Source organism: Camelus dromedarius, chromosome 22, assembly GCF_036321535.1.
Source record: "Camelus dromedarius isolate mCamDro1 chromosome 22, mCamDro1.pat, whole genome shotgun sequence".
NCBI classification, from domain to species: Eukaryota; Metazoa; Chordata; class Mammalia; order Artiodactyla; family Camelidae; genus Camelus; species Camelus dromedarius.
The window spans coordinates 28396123-28411656 of NC_087457.1; the positions used below are offsets into that span (position 1 = coordinate 28396123).

The 15534-nt window shown below is 40.2% G+C and overlaps 1 protein-coding gene across 3 annotated transcripts in view; it reads right to left on the reverse strand.

The window, feature by feature from the left end:
- Positions 1-15534, reverse strand: part of TENM3 (teneurin transmembrane protein 3) — a 2090952-nt gene that overhangs the window by 1161963 nt on the left and 913455 nt on the right. The gene's annotated exons all lie outside the window — the stretch shown is intronic.

A 15534-nucleotide genomic window follows, 5' to 3' on the forward strand; every position in this document is an offset into this window, starting at 1 on the left:
ACTCCTTGTCCTTCATTTTATTTAAGGTTTGCTTTTATGACATGGAGCTAAACATTTAAAGAGTTGTAAGCTTCCCTTTCATTTTAAAGAATCCAAACTACAAACAACAACAAACTTATTTTTCTGCTTGAAAAAAAAAATCAAATAAGAAACATAGTATCTAGGTAGCTATTTAAAGGAAGACTATTTAAAGGAAGACTGTAACCTCTTCAGAAGTCCTTGCTGATACATCGCACATCGAACCCTTTCAGAAGACTGCCCCAGAAGCTCTTCTCTAGACATGTGTGTTCTTCAATCAGAACAAAGTGGGATCTCATTTTCTGATATTGCAGTAAAATGTAAGAGCAGCCCTCTAGGTTAAATTATGTGAAAATCCTTTCTTTGAAAAAGGATTCAGGGAGAAGCAAGCAGAATTGAAATTGATGTGGATTCTAGTCATAGCTCCAAAATCCAGTGGAGCATCAGCGATGATCTCTCTTGATTTTATTCACCCTCCTCCCCAACCCCATTTTGATTTTTACGTCTGGGTTTGGGGCGAGTTTGATTAACAAGTAACCATTAGGTCTACCTTTGCTGTGAAGCAAGGAGGAGGAAGCAGCCTTAGCAGGGACGATTACAACACAGTCTACAGCCTGTTGTCCATCCAACTTCCCAAATGATGGGCTTCAGTCAGATTGCTGACCCTCAGAACTGCTTTTAATCTAGACATACAATATCTGTCAAGATATGTATGTATGCTGAGAGCGGGGAGCGTAGTTGATCAAGCTAAGATTGTCATTGTTTCATTACTAAAGCGTAAGTTATTTTTTCTTAACAGTTTTACTCCATTTCAGAATGGAGTAGAAATTACTAGTATCTTTCATTTCAACACAACTGTATGAAGCAACCATAACCCACTAAAAACTCTGTGAAGCATGGGAAATGCAAAGATGGCTTGTATTCTTAAGCAACCTACCATTAGCCTTGGACTAATTTGAATCTCTATTTCAATTTTGATGTCTGGAGTTGCGTGGTAGACATTTATCATTACTCTTAGGTACCCGGGCTTTGAACTGTTTTTTCACATTGGGGAAAATTTCTATTTTACAAGTTTTGGTGGAAGACACTCTCCACAGGAGCTTTTAAAAACATTACACGCTCATGGCGGCCACGGAGGTGAACCACTCAGATCTCCATTCAAGGCAGGTCCCACTGCAAAGAGTACAGTGTAGCTAACAAGTTCCCAGCTGCTGCAACCATGGGGTTCAAACAGGGTTCACACTCAGGCCGTACTCGCCCGGGGCTGCTCACAGCTGAAGCCCGACCCCCAGCCCGAGTGGAGTAAGATAGCCAGGCTCTTTCTACCCAATGGGGGATGCCGCAGAGGAGTGCCCCTTGCCCCACATTTGTCCATCAGCCTTGCTGGGGCAGTCTTGGAGCCAGACTGTGGCTGAGGCTCGCTCTACTCACTCCTGCGTCTCCACACTCTTCTTTCCTGTCATAAGTGTCAGAGTCACGTGGAGGTCTGAGCGCCCTCCCTGCTCGCTCCTGCCTCCTCTCCCCTTTATTCTTCACAGATGTTCTCCTCCAGCAGTCTTCCGTGCACGCAAGTCCATTCTGTCGTCTGTTTCCCGGGAGATCCAAACGGATGCAATGCCAGTCCTCCAACTGCACTTGATACGGAGGATGTTTCTCCCTCAGAGAAGGCCAGTGCATTTCATCAGGTTGGACCTCCCAAAGATGTCTACAAACAGAAGTGGGAACCAGGCTCATGTTCGTCCCACGATAAGATATTATGAAGAGCCAAAATCAATAAATCTGCTGCACATGCAACTAGCTGGTTGGCGTTCAGGCAAAATACACAGAGCCAAAATCAAATGCCACTGCAGGCTCTGGATTGCTTCCTTGACTGAAATAGCCATTCTTTTTTCAGAAACGCAGGAAGGAAAAGTGTAAAAAAATGCCAGTGCTGTAAATCAAGGAGGAACAAGTCACAGCTCACGGAAGTTCTGCTTGTCCTTCTTGTTACATGTAGTTAAACAACTCTACTGACTTAAACCTTGCTCAGAATCTACTGGATCCCACGTGAAGAGAAGATAGGAACTTGTTTGAAAGACTCTTTTATTTCTCAACTTTGGCTACATGTTATGTTAGTGTTTACTCAAGAACTTCAAACATTGGTCCTTGTAGATAGGGTCATGGGACTAACTCGTGGCACATTTAGAAACATAACAACCACGCTAGTCTACTAGTTCAATAATAGACCAGCAATAGTTCAGGAGTCTGAGAGATACCACCTGGGCAATGGAAAGACTAAAGAGCATTAATTTATATCTGAAATTCCCGTGGCAAGTTTCTAAAGGCGGTCTTCCCTCTGTCTATCCAATTATGCATTTGTGGGCATCTTACAATATAAGAACCAACAGATTCTGGAATAGTCTTCAAAGTGACCCTGTAGGTAAGGGAGGGGCCAGATGAATCCATGTTGTAGGGTCTCGAATAGGAACTGTCTTAGTGTCTGATAAGAAATGGTTAGAATTAGTGTCTGAAAGAATGGTGAGACGTGAGCATCGAAACAGGCAGCTCCTCTACTCTAGTCCACAAACATTTCATCACAGAGCACATGCAGACACAGGGGCCGGACGCTGGGCCTCCTCTCCTGTTTTGCAGTTGCTCTTTTCATGGTACCCCACAAGACTAGAGGGTCCTAAAGGGTGGTTGAGGGTCCTACACTCAACAGGCCAGTCTCCTGATTGCAGGATTGTAGGTTTGGTTGGTCTGTGCTGTCCTCCCAGCTCAGTGTCCTGGGTATTAAGGTCCGACGTGGCTCTACTGACTAGTTCATCTAAATGAGACCAACCCTTCCTTGAACTTTACAGACAAGTGGCCCTCCCATCAGTGTATCACGGCAGTTACATCACACGTAGCCAGAAACAGCTGTACTAGGTACACAGAGCTGCCCAGGACTGCTTCCTCAATATGTAAATCTGCTGTCCCAGCTTAATAACTTAGATCTCAGGATCTAGCGAAGTTACTGTCCTAACGCTCCACTTTGTGTCTTACTGGTTCTAGCTTAAAGGTCCCTTGATTCACATTTCTAAATGCCCTTCTGAGTCTGGCGTTCTCAGAAATTTAGATGAAGGATTGCTCAGCATTCTTTGACATCTTTGACATCACCAGCAGGCCAACCCAAATTCCGGACCAGATGAAAATAATCTGGCCTCTGGAGACGAGTACAGATGGGTTTTTATTCCATGCCACATTCTAGGAAAGGAAGCAGAACATAAAGGTATTCCCTGGGCGATTAATTGCCTTCTTGTTAGACAGTGCATAGCTCTGGGAATGTAGGTATGGGGCTGCCTTTCCATCTTTCTGTCTGCTCTAGAAGTCAGCCAGTTAGTCATAAGCCCAGGAAACATCTTTGGGATTTGGGGGACCCCATGGCCTTTGTGTAGCTGTGAGCACCATTAGGAATCTGGGGATCTCTTATATTTAATTTCCAGCTATATAGGAAACAAAAGAAACCCAAACCATCACCTGCTAAGGTGGCCTGTGTGGACAACTTTTGTATGACAGGAAAGTAGACTCTCTGGCTGGGTGCCACCTGTACCGTCAGATCAGGTAACTGAACAGAAGCATGGGCTTTTTGAATCTACACCATGTAAAGATGCTGTTAATACATCCGTTGTGCTCTCAGAAGTCAGGCGTGATCTGCTTGGATACTGTCAGACCCCTGGTATCTGTTTCATATGGCTAATGTGAGGACTAAATGAGTGAGTGAACATAAATCATGAACCGAGAACAATGTACACTCTGTGATCAGCATTCAGTGTCAGTGCTCTTCTTGACAGAGGTTTTGCCAAATTTTTATCAGGGATATTCAAGACTATCTGAAGGAAGCAGAGATGTCAATGGTCCCAAGCAGAGATTAGATTATTGAGGGAGGAAAGCAGGCAAGTGAAGGAAGACTGGAAGATAGAAAACAGACCCTGTGAGGGTTTCTATGCCCTTCATGTGGTTGAAGGGGAAGAATGGGGAGTAAATTAGAAGCAGGTTAGTGTTTCAGTAATTTGTAGAAAACCCATTTCCCAAGGATACATGAAGGTCAAATCAAATACACAACGTAAGGGAAACCTATAGGCACTTCCAGGCAATACTGGTTCACATCATCAAATGATCCTGAGTTGTGGGGAAAGGGGTTAAGGTTTGAATCAAGACACTGGTCAGTAGCGATGATCAGGCAAAGGGTCCAGGCTTCTAAGATCCAGCCAGGACGTGCAATTTGTCAGAATACCAAGCAAGCAGGTGGTAAGCTGGGCAGGGCCCTGCCTTATACCTAAAGCTTTCATCTCTCCATGATTTCTTAGGATAATTAAGACTCTCAGTGTCTCATAGAGAGCCTCCTCTAGTAAGTATTGGTTGAAAGAGACAATTTTTCTTATGGATCTGCCCCAAATATCTTCTAATTGACTGTGTGTGTGTACATACATATGCATATGAGTATGGGCATAATACCATGTTTTGATTTTAATTTCAAAATTCTGGTGATTATTGAACATAAGGCAGGAAACATCACAGAAGTGCATGTATTATAAGACATATTGTAGCAATAATATATATGGAATCAGATAAACCTAGGTTGGAATTCCATCACTTATTCCCTTAGTGAATTCAGATCAGCTTACATAACTTCTCTAGACTCTCTTCACCTGCGATACAGCGATAACAACATCTACTTCACAGCTCCTTGGAAAGGTTAATTAAAATAAGGTATGCAAATTATTTATCTCAGTAGAGTAGTGTAGTGACTTTTTCCTCTTAATCTTGGTTTTATGCTAATGTTCACAATCAATTAATTTACCTCCAAATTAAGGAATGTTTACTGTAGACTCTTACTAGTCTTTCTATAGTATATGTGGATTCAGCAGATACAGTGGAAATCATAAGGACTGCTATTAAGATATTTCTACTAGACCACGGCCAACATGGGCCAAACCCTGCCTGCTGCATACTTTGTAAATAAAGTTTTACCGGAACACATTATACTCATTGGTTAACATGTTGTCTATGGCTATGTTTATACTATAGCAGCAGAGTTGAGTGGTTTTGAAAAACACAGTATAGTTGGCAAAGCCAAGAATATCTGCAACATTCTGGTTCTGTACAGAAACGTTTGCTGCTCCCTCTTTCAGATGGTCAGTCTTAGATTTGAACAAAAAGTCACTGGTGAGAGCCTATTTCCTGGCTCATAGACAAGTGTCTTCTCCCTGCGACCTCAAATGGTAGAAGAGATAAGGGAGCTCCCTGGGGTGTCTTTTCAAAGGGCACTAATCCCACTCACAAGGGCTCCACTCTCATGAATGAATCACCTCCCGAAGGATCCACCCCCTTACACCATCACAATGACGATTAGGTTTCAGCATACTAATTTGGGGTTGGGGGATGACACAAACTTTCAGTCTATGGCAGATGCTAACTAATATAGGACTTCATTTTTCAAATAGTCTCTAGCTATGAGAAACAATTTACAAGAACCTTAAAGTAAAACTACATTCCCACCAGGCTAACGTACATACTAAGTCTTCCGTACATTATTCCATTGTGTTCCATGTAAATCGTGGCAAAGAGCATGGCCTCTGGAGTCAGGCTACTTTGGCTTAAGTCCAGGTCTGCATCTAGCTAACTGGGAGACCATCTCGTGCTCTGTTTCCTTATCTGAATAATGGAGGGGATAACAGTATCTACTACAGAGTTGTTGTGAAGGTCAAATGGGTTAAAACAGCATAAAGAGCTAGTTGCTCAGCTTAGTGTCATTAACATACTGTTCTGCATAACTGCGATTCATAGTACTGAATTTTGTATCTACATTGTTTTTAAATTGACATACACATATAGCTTAAATAACATAATGTCACTGTACTATAATTAGCACTATATTAAGCATTTTCATATATTCCTACAAAATGCTTACCAATGGAAGATCAGAAACAATACCATCCTGAAATCACAAAACCTGAATAAAATTATTTTAAAAATTTCAAAAATCAATGCCAGTATTCAAACTCAGTGCAACTTTATTCTGCGTTACACTTTCATATTTCTTCTATCAGACCTTCATTCAAATCTCTTTTGTTTTAATCTGATATTAGGACTTTATAAACATCCAGCATGGTTATCAATTCTGTTCACATTTAAGCCATTCAGATGTAGGGGAAAAAACATTTCTGCTCCATTATTGTAACTGTTAGAGTGTACTATCTTTAAAATTGCAATTACTTGCCAAAAATAGTTTTTATCACTACAATCAAGTCAGATAATCAAGTATTATCTGGCAAAACAACAACTGTATAAACCGTCTCTTTGGGGTTAAATAATTAGGAACAACTCCTTGTCCCTTTATTCACATTAAGCTTTTGAGGTGTTAAGCGGAAAAAAAAAAAAAAAAAAAAACCCAAACAGATGAGCTCCAGTTTCTAAAGGCTCAGATGAGAGGCTGAGAATGAATGGGTAACCGAAACCTCAGGCCTCCATGGAAGGTCTGTGCAAACTCGTGGTTCAGTGATCATTTTGACAGAACTGAAAAAACTGCCCGGAATCCTTTGTCATCCATGACTGAGAAAGGCAAGTTTTCTCTCCGATTTTTTTTTCTAGCTGCATTCATACCGTAGTTTCTAAGGTTAGAGTTCAACCTAACCGGCCAGAAGGTGAATGCCTACGTTTTCACAAAGATCAGAAATTTGTTCTACATGAACTTTTCTCTGTTTTGATGAGTTGATCAAGAGCATATATGAAAACAGAAATGACTTCCTTGCTGAGACCAATGTTACATCCCCCTTAGCCTTTAGAAAACATCCCGTGTGTCCACCTGCCATTAGCATTGCAACGGGACCACTGTAGATGCAAGTGGCCACTAGGAGAATCTTGCCTGCAGCAGCTGAAACCAGCTCTCCGTGGCAATCAAGGTTATCAGACCACTGTGAGGCCAGATGCCTCCAGGCCTGACCTGGTGCTTTGCATGGAAAACTAGTCAAAGTTTCTAAACCATTTTTATTCCCAACATTCAGAATTACAGATCGAGCATCACTCTGACTCCAATAGGAGGCATACTTCAGTTATCCATTTGATTGGCTTTTTTGTGAGCAGTACTTTCTATCTGCTATAAGCCCTAAGCACCCCTTGGCATTAATGCTACCATCAGTGCCGTCATTATGTTAGTGAGTGCATCCCTAGGAAACAGGGAGTGCTGGGAACAGTCCTAACGAAGGAGCCGCACGTTCTGAATGCTTAGTGCTGGTACTGTCCTGGGTCGCCTTGGATAAATCATTCATGCTCTCTGGATCTTTTTTCATCTGAACATGAGAAATCCAGGCCACCTGGCTTCAGATGTCTCTACCATGTATGATGTTTTATTACTTAACTTTGTATAGGACACCACTAACCAATTTATATAGCAATGTCCCACCATTTTCTTTATTCATTTTCATTCATAAGGTTGCCTTAAGAGTTAAAAATATTACTGAATAATGGATGAATAGAATAGAGAAAACAGAGACAAGCTAAAGATTATATGGATATAAAAAATCTCATATATAAAAAAAGTCTAAAAATGCAATTGTAGTCACTGGGGTAAGGCAAACAGAGGGCTGTTCAATTTTGATTTGCTCCGAAAATATGTATCTCAAAGATAAAAAGGCAGAATAAAAAGGTGAGAGTATTATTTACTGTTTCCACTCCTTAAGTGTTCTTATTATTTTTCATCTAAGTGAAATGCAATTATACATAAAGCTTTTTGTCCTCCAGCATCTTCAGGAGAGAATCCTGGCAACAATGAACAATTGGTCTGTCACAGAACTGGTCTTAGCAGTGAATTTGCCCCAACACAGTAATTTGATATTTCTGCCTTACCTTACAGGAAACAAGGTTTATTATAGCATTGGATAAATAATAGTATAACCATTAGAAACTGATTTGTAAATAATATTGGGAAAGGGGTAGGAAGATCCGAATTCCACTGTCAGCAGTTAATTAGTAATAATGCAGTCCTTGGCAAACCACTGTGAATCTCATTTTCATTATACGTAAAATCTGCATTGCTTAATTCACGGCACTGCTGTGGCAGTCCAGTGAGATATTTATGCACAACTCTAGATTAAGAACTGATCTTCAGAATGTATGAAGGTTGATGGGAAGGAAACAAATCACTAGGAAGGAAGAAGCACTGAAGACCAAAAGGCTAGAGGACCTGGGAGCCACACCACGGTTCCTGGTGAGGAAAGAAGGAATGACTTTGAGGGCACAAGATGGCGTGGCTCATTTTCCCTTGGATGTAAAGTCCGGGGGAGGAAAAGCAGAATAGATTTAGGGCAGTTTGTGTGATTTGATGGCAAGTGTTTTGTTTCCATCAGAAAATGGCTATAATTGTAGGAGGCCAGGCTACTGGCTGTATGTGAGAGAGGCAGGGCTACTGAGGAGGACTTGAAAGGGAGATTCACATGGAATTTCCATGAATAACAACAACACAATGCCTATTAAAGGACCAGAAAGAGTGAGGGACATCTCTGAATACACCCTGAATTCTTCCCTGGAATCTATCATTACTTGTCACCGGAAGCTTGAAAGTTGATTTCGCACACATATCCATGTATCTCTTCCTTTGAATCATCAAATGAGAACATTTCTCATTGGTCCCTGCTTCCTGTATGTTTCAATTGAAGAAAATAACCACAAAGTTCTCTTGCAAGAAAAAGAAGAAAGGTCTGGAAATTTAAGACTTTTAAAATTATATTCCTAATCCTGTAAAACGAAGAATATCAGGTTAGGAGTTGCAGAGGGGACTCCAGAAGACTGATCTGAGACCTGTTCCACCTGCCTGATAGGCTTCCTAGGGGGAGGATTTCCTGCAAGCCAACGCATCGTGCGGTTGATGTGTGAAGGAATGGGCTCTTCAGAGCAGGGAACATGATGAAATAATTCCAAGGGGTAAAAACACAGAAGTGATGGAAAGCAAGGCATGCAAAAACCATCAGGAGCTGTGTGCCGGGCAGAGAAGAGAAGCAGATTTGTGCCTAACCACTTGAGGTCTGTTTGCATCTCTTGGGAATGCTTCCCTTCTGAGAGGCAATAAATCGTCCTGAAAATAGATGTCTTAATATATTCCTCCTAAGGAATATTTACAATTGAGGGAGATTTTCCTTGGTTATATCCACATCTCTCAGTTTCTTTGAGAAAACTGAGAAACAAGTGCTACCTGCTTATGATCTAGCCCCTATGAAGGCACAGCGCAAATTTACCACCACCAACTCCATCTCGCTTTGTAAACACAAGGAACGAGGCTGACAGAGTGCTAGCAAGGAGACACACTGAACTGGGGAGAAACAGCGTTTGCAGCTTCTCCAAGGCTGTTAGGACAGTTTATTGTGAAATAATATTCCATAATTCATAATAAAAACATCCCTGAATAGTGACAATTTAGAAAAAGTAATAAACATTAAACATGCCTACTGCTAAAAAAAAATCTCTGAAGGCAGAAATAAACCTTGTAATAACTTGGAAATGATTTTGAACCAGCCTTGAAAGGTAAAGATAATGCTCCTTCTGCTGTCGCACAAATACTTCCTTACCATAGTAACATCTGAATGGTGTCGACTTGAAAATATTTCTATTTTCAGTGCAAAACAGAAACTTCAAACTGTTTTCCTAAGACTTAAATTGGGTTGTATTAACCTGTTAAGGAGCGAATACACTAGTCAATAAGGGAACAAACTTTTCTCTGAATATATTTATTCCTCTAAGTTCTGAAGACATGAAGACTGAATATGACTAGAACTTTGACAGCAATGCAAATCGATCCCAAAGGCCCAAGTGAATGTAAATAATGAATTAAATCATCTTAGGAAAATTGCTTTCTGCCTCAGTTAAGTAGGAGAGGCCAAATACCTTTAGCAACGCAGAGGCATCTTGAAACGTTTATCATAATTCTTCGTTGCCCTCCTCAGCACAGATGGAAAACTTTTCTGAAACGGCAATTTCTTATCTGAAATTATGGAATAAAAGTGATGACCAGAATCAGGCCAACCTGCTACTAACTTTCTGGTAGCTAATTTCTCTGGGAGGAACAGGAATCAGTTTTTCCTGACTCTCTTACTACATCGGCTCTGAGTATTTTGATGGACCAGTTAGTAAGGCAGCACCTATCAACGCAGTTGCTGCAAATGACCTCTCTGAACTTCGAAGTTGATATGAATGTCAGATGTTTAAGGGCCAAAGAGTTTGTACAGTGAGCAATAAACTTAGTTTTTTCCCAAAAGCTGATAAAAATATGTTAAGAAATGGGGACCTAAGTTTAGGGACAGAGAGTTATTGACTGACAGCTTAAAGTTTCAATCTTTCATCCTTTTATAGCAAATAATGCCTAGAAACATGTTTATCAGGTATTTAGAATGTGTGCCTCAGTAGTTATAGTGTCTGAATTGTTATTTAAAACATAACCTATGGTATACTAGAATTAAGGAGCCATTTTAGACAATGAGTTAGAGTTAACACTGGATAGCACGCAAGCACTAGGCTAATAAAACAATAAATGGAGCCTAGATCCCTACCAGCCACGGAGCTGCCACATCTCCCCTGGCATCCCTACCTCAGGACTTACTTTATATAAAAGGAATAAACATCTACCTTGCTGTAACTCATTTTATTTGAAGAATTGGTTTCTAAACAACTGAACTACGTAGCTAAAGATAAAATCACATTAAATGAAATAAATGACTGATAAAAATAATAATGTCCGTGAAAACAAGTTTATCATTTGACCTCAGCTGGGCTATATCTTTTTTTTTTAAGGAATTATTCATTTTATAAATTAGAAATGTCAACTCAGATTTTCAAATTTATGTTCATTGTATTATTAGGTGTGCTTATTTTACTAAGTGTATTTAGTGTTTTTGTGAATTAACTATCCATCGCTTGATAACATATTTACTTAAATCACAAACGTGTCATCAATTTTTATGAACCCTTCATATGGTACATGAAATACAGTAAAAAGTAAATCATGCTACTCTACCACATTTAACTTTTCTCATCTGTCTCTGTCTATGTTTGAGCTATTTATTTTTTTCTAACATTTTACATTAGTATATAACATATTAGTAATTTTTCTTTGTAACTCTTCAGAGAAGATAAATTCATTGCCACTATAGAGAATGATAAATATTCACACTTACTTGTACTTATTTCCCCAAAATTCATTTTGAAATCCAAATCCACCTGAAACTGAATTTTTCAGTTGAGCCAAATTGAGAATTGTGGCTCAGAGTTGATTTCTTTTTAACATTTAATTTAAAAATGTCCTTGTATTTTAAACAAAGCAAATCACAGGAATTTGAATCCTGATTGTAACGGATGCATTTCTTAATGTCACTATATTTCAATTTCCTCACTGGGAAAACTGAGAAAATTTTAAGGATACAGTGGGATTAGAAATATGAACTGTCTGCATCATGTCCAGCTTATACCACTGAATTCAATACAGCCCTTCTTCTGCAAGCTAAGCCTCTGAGTGCCTTCGTAAAAGATAAAACAAAAACAATTAGCTCAATATTTATTTTAAGTACTAATACTTAAATCCTCAAATTTCCAATAAGGCTGTATTTGAAGACTTACATCTTTAATTTATACTTTTTTAGAGGGGCATATGTCACCTACAGTTTTTTTTTTTCAAACCAAAGTATATGTTCCTTGTGTTTTCAAAGGGAAGCAGGTGTCACTACATTCAGAGCAGGACCAGAAGTAAACGCGTAGCTGCACGTTAGCCCTCTTCTTACTAGATGGGTTTTTCACGTCTCTCCAAAATATCTGGAGGTGATTAATGCCTATTCCTGGAAAACTGGTAAAGTTTTCTGGACTCTGGGTTTAGTGGAAACATTTAACTGGAGAAAGCTTCTGAGAGGTAAAACATTCATTTTTCTTTGCATTTAGTTCCCAAATGGAGACAAATAGCTTAAAAGCAATATTAACCTCAATGTGCTTAGGCTATTTATCTTCATAAGCAACAGTCTGAGAACAAGAAAACAAAGCCCATAAAAATGATTTTATTTAATCACACAAGTAGATCTCACCAAAAAATCTTTAGTTATTTCCTTAGGGCTTAATTCTAACCTCAGTAACTCATGCACAAATTCTCTGGATGTCAGTGGAAGCTGTACATGTGCGACTCTGGGCCAAATTTGGTTGTCATGGACAAATCAGCCAAAGAAGACCTTAGATCAATTTTTTAAAACATAAAGTACTTTCTTTCTGCAATCCTTTCCCATCTTTCCAAATTTATTGACCTAATCCAGTAATAATTATTGAATCTCCACAATATACCTCAAACCACACTTTCATGCATGCGTCGCAGAGTCAGTGGCCTTAGGACATTTGCCTTTCCACATAAATGTTAATAATCTCGCAGTTATATTTCATCATAGCAAAAAGAGAGCACTGTGATGTCCTCTGTGACAAGGTCAATATCACTTAAGAAAAAATGCTAACATTTTAAAAGTCAGCCATCCAATTGGGGTTACCATCAAATTTTTGTTATCTTATTACAGGACAGTAATTTGATTTCTCTAGGGCCACAGTTATTTAGATAGGCTTGAAATATTTATTCAAAGTCAAGATATGTAAGTGAAAAAATTGATATCATTTTCTAAGTTCCAAAGACATTGTGTTTAAGAAAAATCTGCCTTTAAGCACACTTATCTAGAGATGTCTGGCATGCACATTTTTTCCTGGTAAGGTAAAACTTCTTCGAAATGCAAGCAACTTGTTAGAATAAAACTGCTTCCCCCAGGGTCTCACCCCAGCGCTCTCCTTAGTGAGTAAATTTAATGTTCAATATCTTATGTACCTTGAGCTACACCTCACGATCAGCCTTGTAACAAGTATCCGTACACTGAGCCTCTGAAGGGAGATCTTAGTGACTCTCCCACTTTGCCCCAAGTCATTTACTGTCCTTTTCTCAAGTTCAGTGCAAGAGTCATCCACAGACATTTTGATGGATTCAGTTATACTCAAATCGTCATGTGCTGTAAGAGTCTTCTGCAGAGCTTTCTTAAAGATGGTTCTCGGGGCCTGCCTGCTAAATTTTATAGTTCCGTGGTCTGGTGTGAACTCTGTATCTTTTCACAAGCCCTCCATGAGGTTCTGATGCTGTTCATCCACAGGCTGCACTTCAGATAAACACTGGCATTGGGAAAGTGGAAGCTGAGTTGGCAATAAAGAGTGTGGTGAGAACAGGGGGAGGAAGGCTGTGTGCACGTCGTCATTTGCATCATTCTGACCACTGCAGGGAACGCTTAGTGCTAAGGGGGCCTCGTAACCACATCTGGCTTATATATGATGCTCAATAATGGGGAATTAGATCAAATGCTACTTTTTATTGGCTCTGCTATAACCACCGACACTGCCACTCTGACAGTATCTGTTACAATTTTCTTAACACCGTTAATCCATGATTGTTATGGGTTAAACTGTTTAACATCCGCCCCCCAAATTCATATGTTGAAGTCTTAACCTCTCCCCATCCAGTACCTCACGGTGTAACCATATTTGGAGACAGGGTCTTTCAAGAAAGTTTAATTAAGAATTACACAGGATAATGAGCATAAATGGAGACCATCCCAGCAAACCGGCGATCACCTTGTTAACAGGTATAGCTCGTTGGAGCATAAAGACATCCTCAGGTTGCATTTCATGGCATTTGATCTCATGAAAGAGCCAACCAGAAGATAAGACAGCTTCCATCCCTCCTTACTGCAAAGCTCTGTGACTCATGCCCATTACAGTTTTTGTGGATTGTACTTTTTTAAATATAAAAATACATTTGGGGGTCTTCCAGGAATGGCAGCAGAGTAAAGTGGTCATGAAACCCTTTTACAGACAATGATGAAATTAGACCAAAACTTTAAGTACTATTTCAAGGCCCTTGGAAGCATGCAGAAGTGGCTGGATTCTTGAAAAAACTGCCACTGGAGGAGGAAGTTTATTGCTTTTTGGCCTAAGCGTGCACCCCAACTCCCAGGACTCCAGGACGGAAAACCACAGCCTTACTCTGTGGGCGTGGAGTGGCGAAGGGAGGGCAGAGCTGGAAAAACAGCGGAAAAGCATCTAAAACCAGTCTGCTCCCCAAAACCTACACTATGACAGCAGAAAAATGCAGCCTTACTCACTTGACTAAAGATGGCAGAGAGAATGCAGTGTTGGAAGAGAAACTCAAACTTTAAAAGGAAAATTCTGGAAGTGAGGGGAAAAGAGTAAGAACATACCCCAAATCTGAGTATCACCTCTGCCCCAAATCTAGGCAGACTTCTAACCTCCTTACTTGCAGGGGAGACCCAGGGGCTTGGGGCAGGGGGTGGGGCAGGCAGACACCAGAGAGAAACTGGCCCCTGAAAGACTCTGTTGCACTGGGAGAAATCTGTTCTTGCTTTCTTTGGACTGGAAGGCATTTTCTAATCCATGCACAGCATCAGTGGCAGAATGATGAATTCTCATTGGCTTGAGGTATTAGAAGATAGAGTTGGAAGTTGGTGGAACAGATGAAAATCGAAGAGGATTTCCCAGAGGCAAGGAAGCTATGGAGAGTGTGAGCCACACCATCTGAGGGTCAAATTTGCCCAAATGCTTGACTGAACACCAGTGACCACAGGGGACCCACAGGGGACCCATGGGAAAACCAGACTGAAAATAGGCGCACTGCTTGAAGTTTGAGTCCAGACAAGTTAACTGCCTTTTTAAGACAAAAAGTGAAACAAGAATCTTCTCTTGGAATGAAGAATATGCAGTCAAGATGGAAATGAAGAAGAAGTAAGGGGGATGCAGGGGTCAGTGTGTGTCCGGGGAATGGCCGAGGACGAGAAAGCCTTTCGCCTGCCTTGGCTCCACTCAGCAGGACAGAGCAAGCAAGAGCCCTGATCCTGGAGCAAAAGTGACAGGGTTTTAATCCTTGCTTCACAATTTACTGGCTGGTCCAGTTTTAGGCAACTGCTTAACCTCTCTGTGCCTCTGTTTTCTCCTCTCTGGAATGGTAGTAATAATAGTACTTCCCATTTCAAGCATTTGTGAGGATGAAATGAGTTAATACATGCAGGCACTTGAAAAAGGCAGAGATTACATTCACTACAGTGATCATTTAATATCAACAATGATATTGATGAGGATAATGACAATACAACCCACCACCACCATGTACATGCAATCCTGGGATAAGAGAGAGGGGTCGGAGGGAGAGAGCCTGGTTTATAAATAAACACTCTGAATTGGTTTTGTTTATGCTAAGTTATACAGTAAAAGAAGCACAGCATAGAGTTACATGGAAAAAAGTCTTACTTTTTTCTTGCACAATTGAATTTGAGGTTTTAAGATTTGTTCCACTTCTTATACACACACACACACACACACACACACACACACACTTACCTATAAATTCACACAGGCTATCAGCTCATACAGGGTATACTGGATTACATCTTGCTTTTTCCATTCTGACTATTTTATAAAAAGCCTAATTGTGAT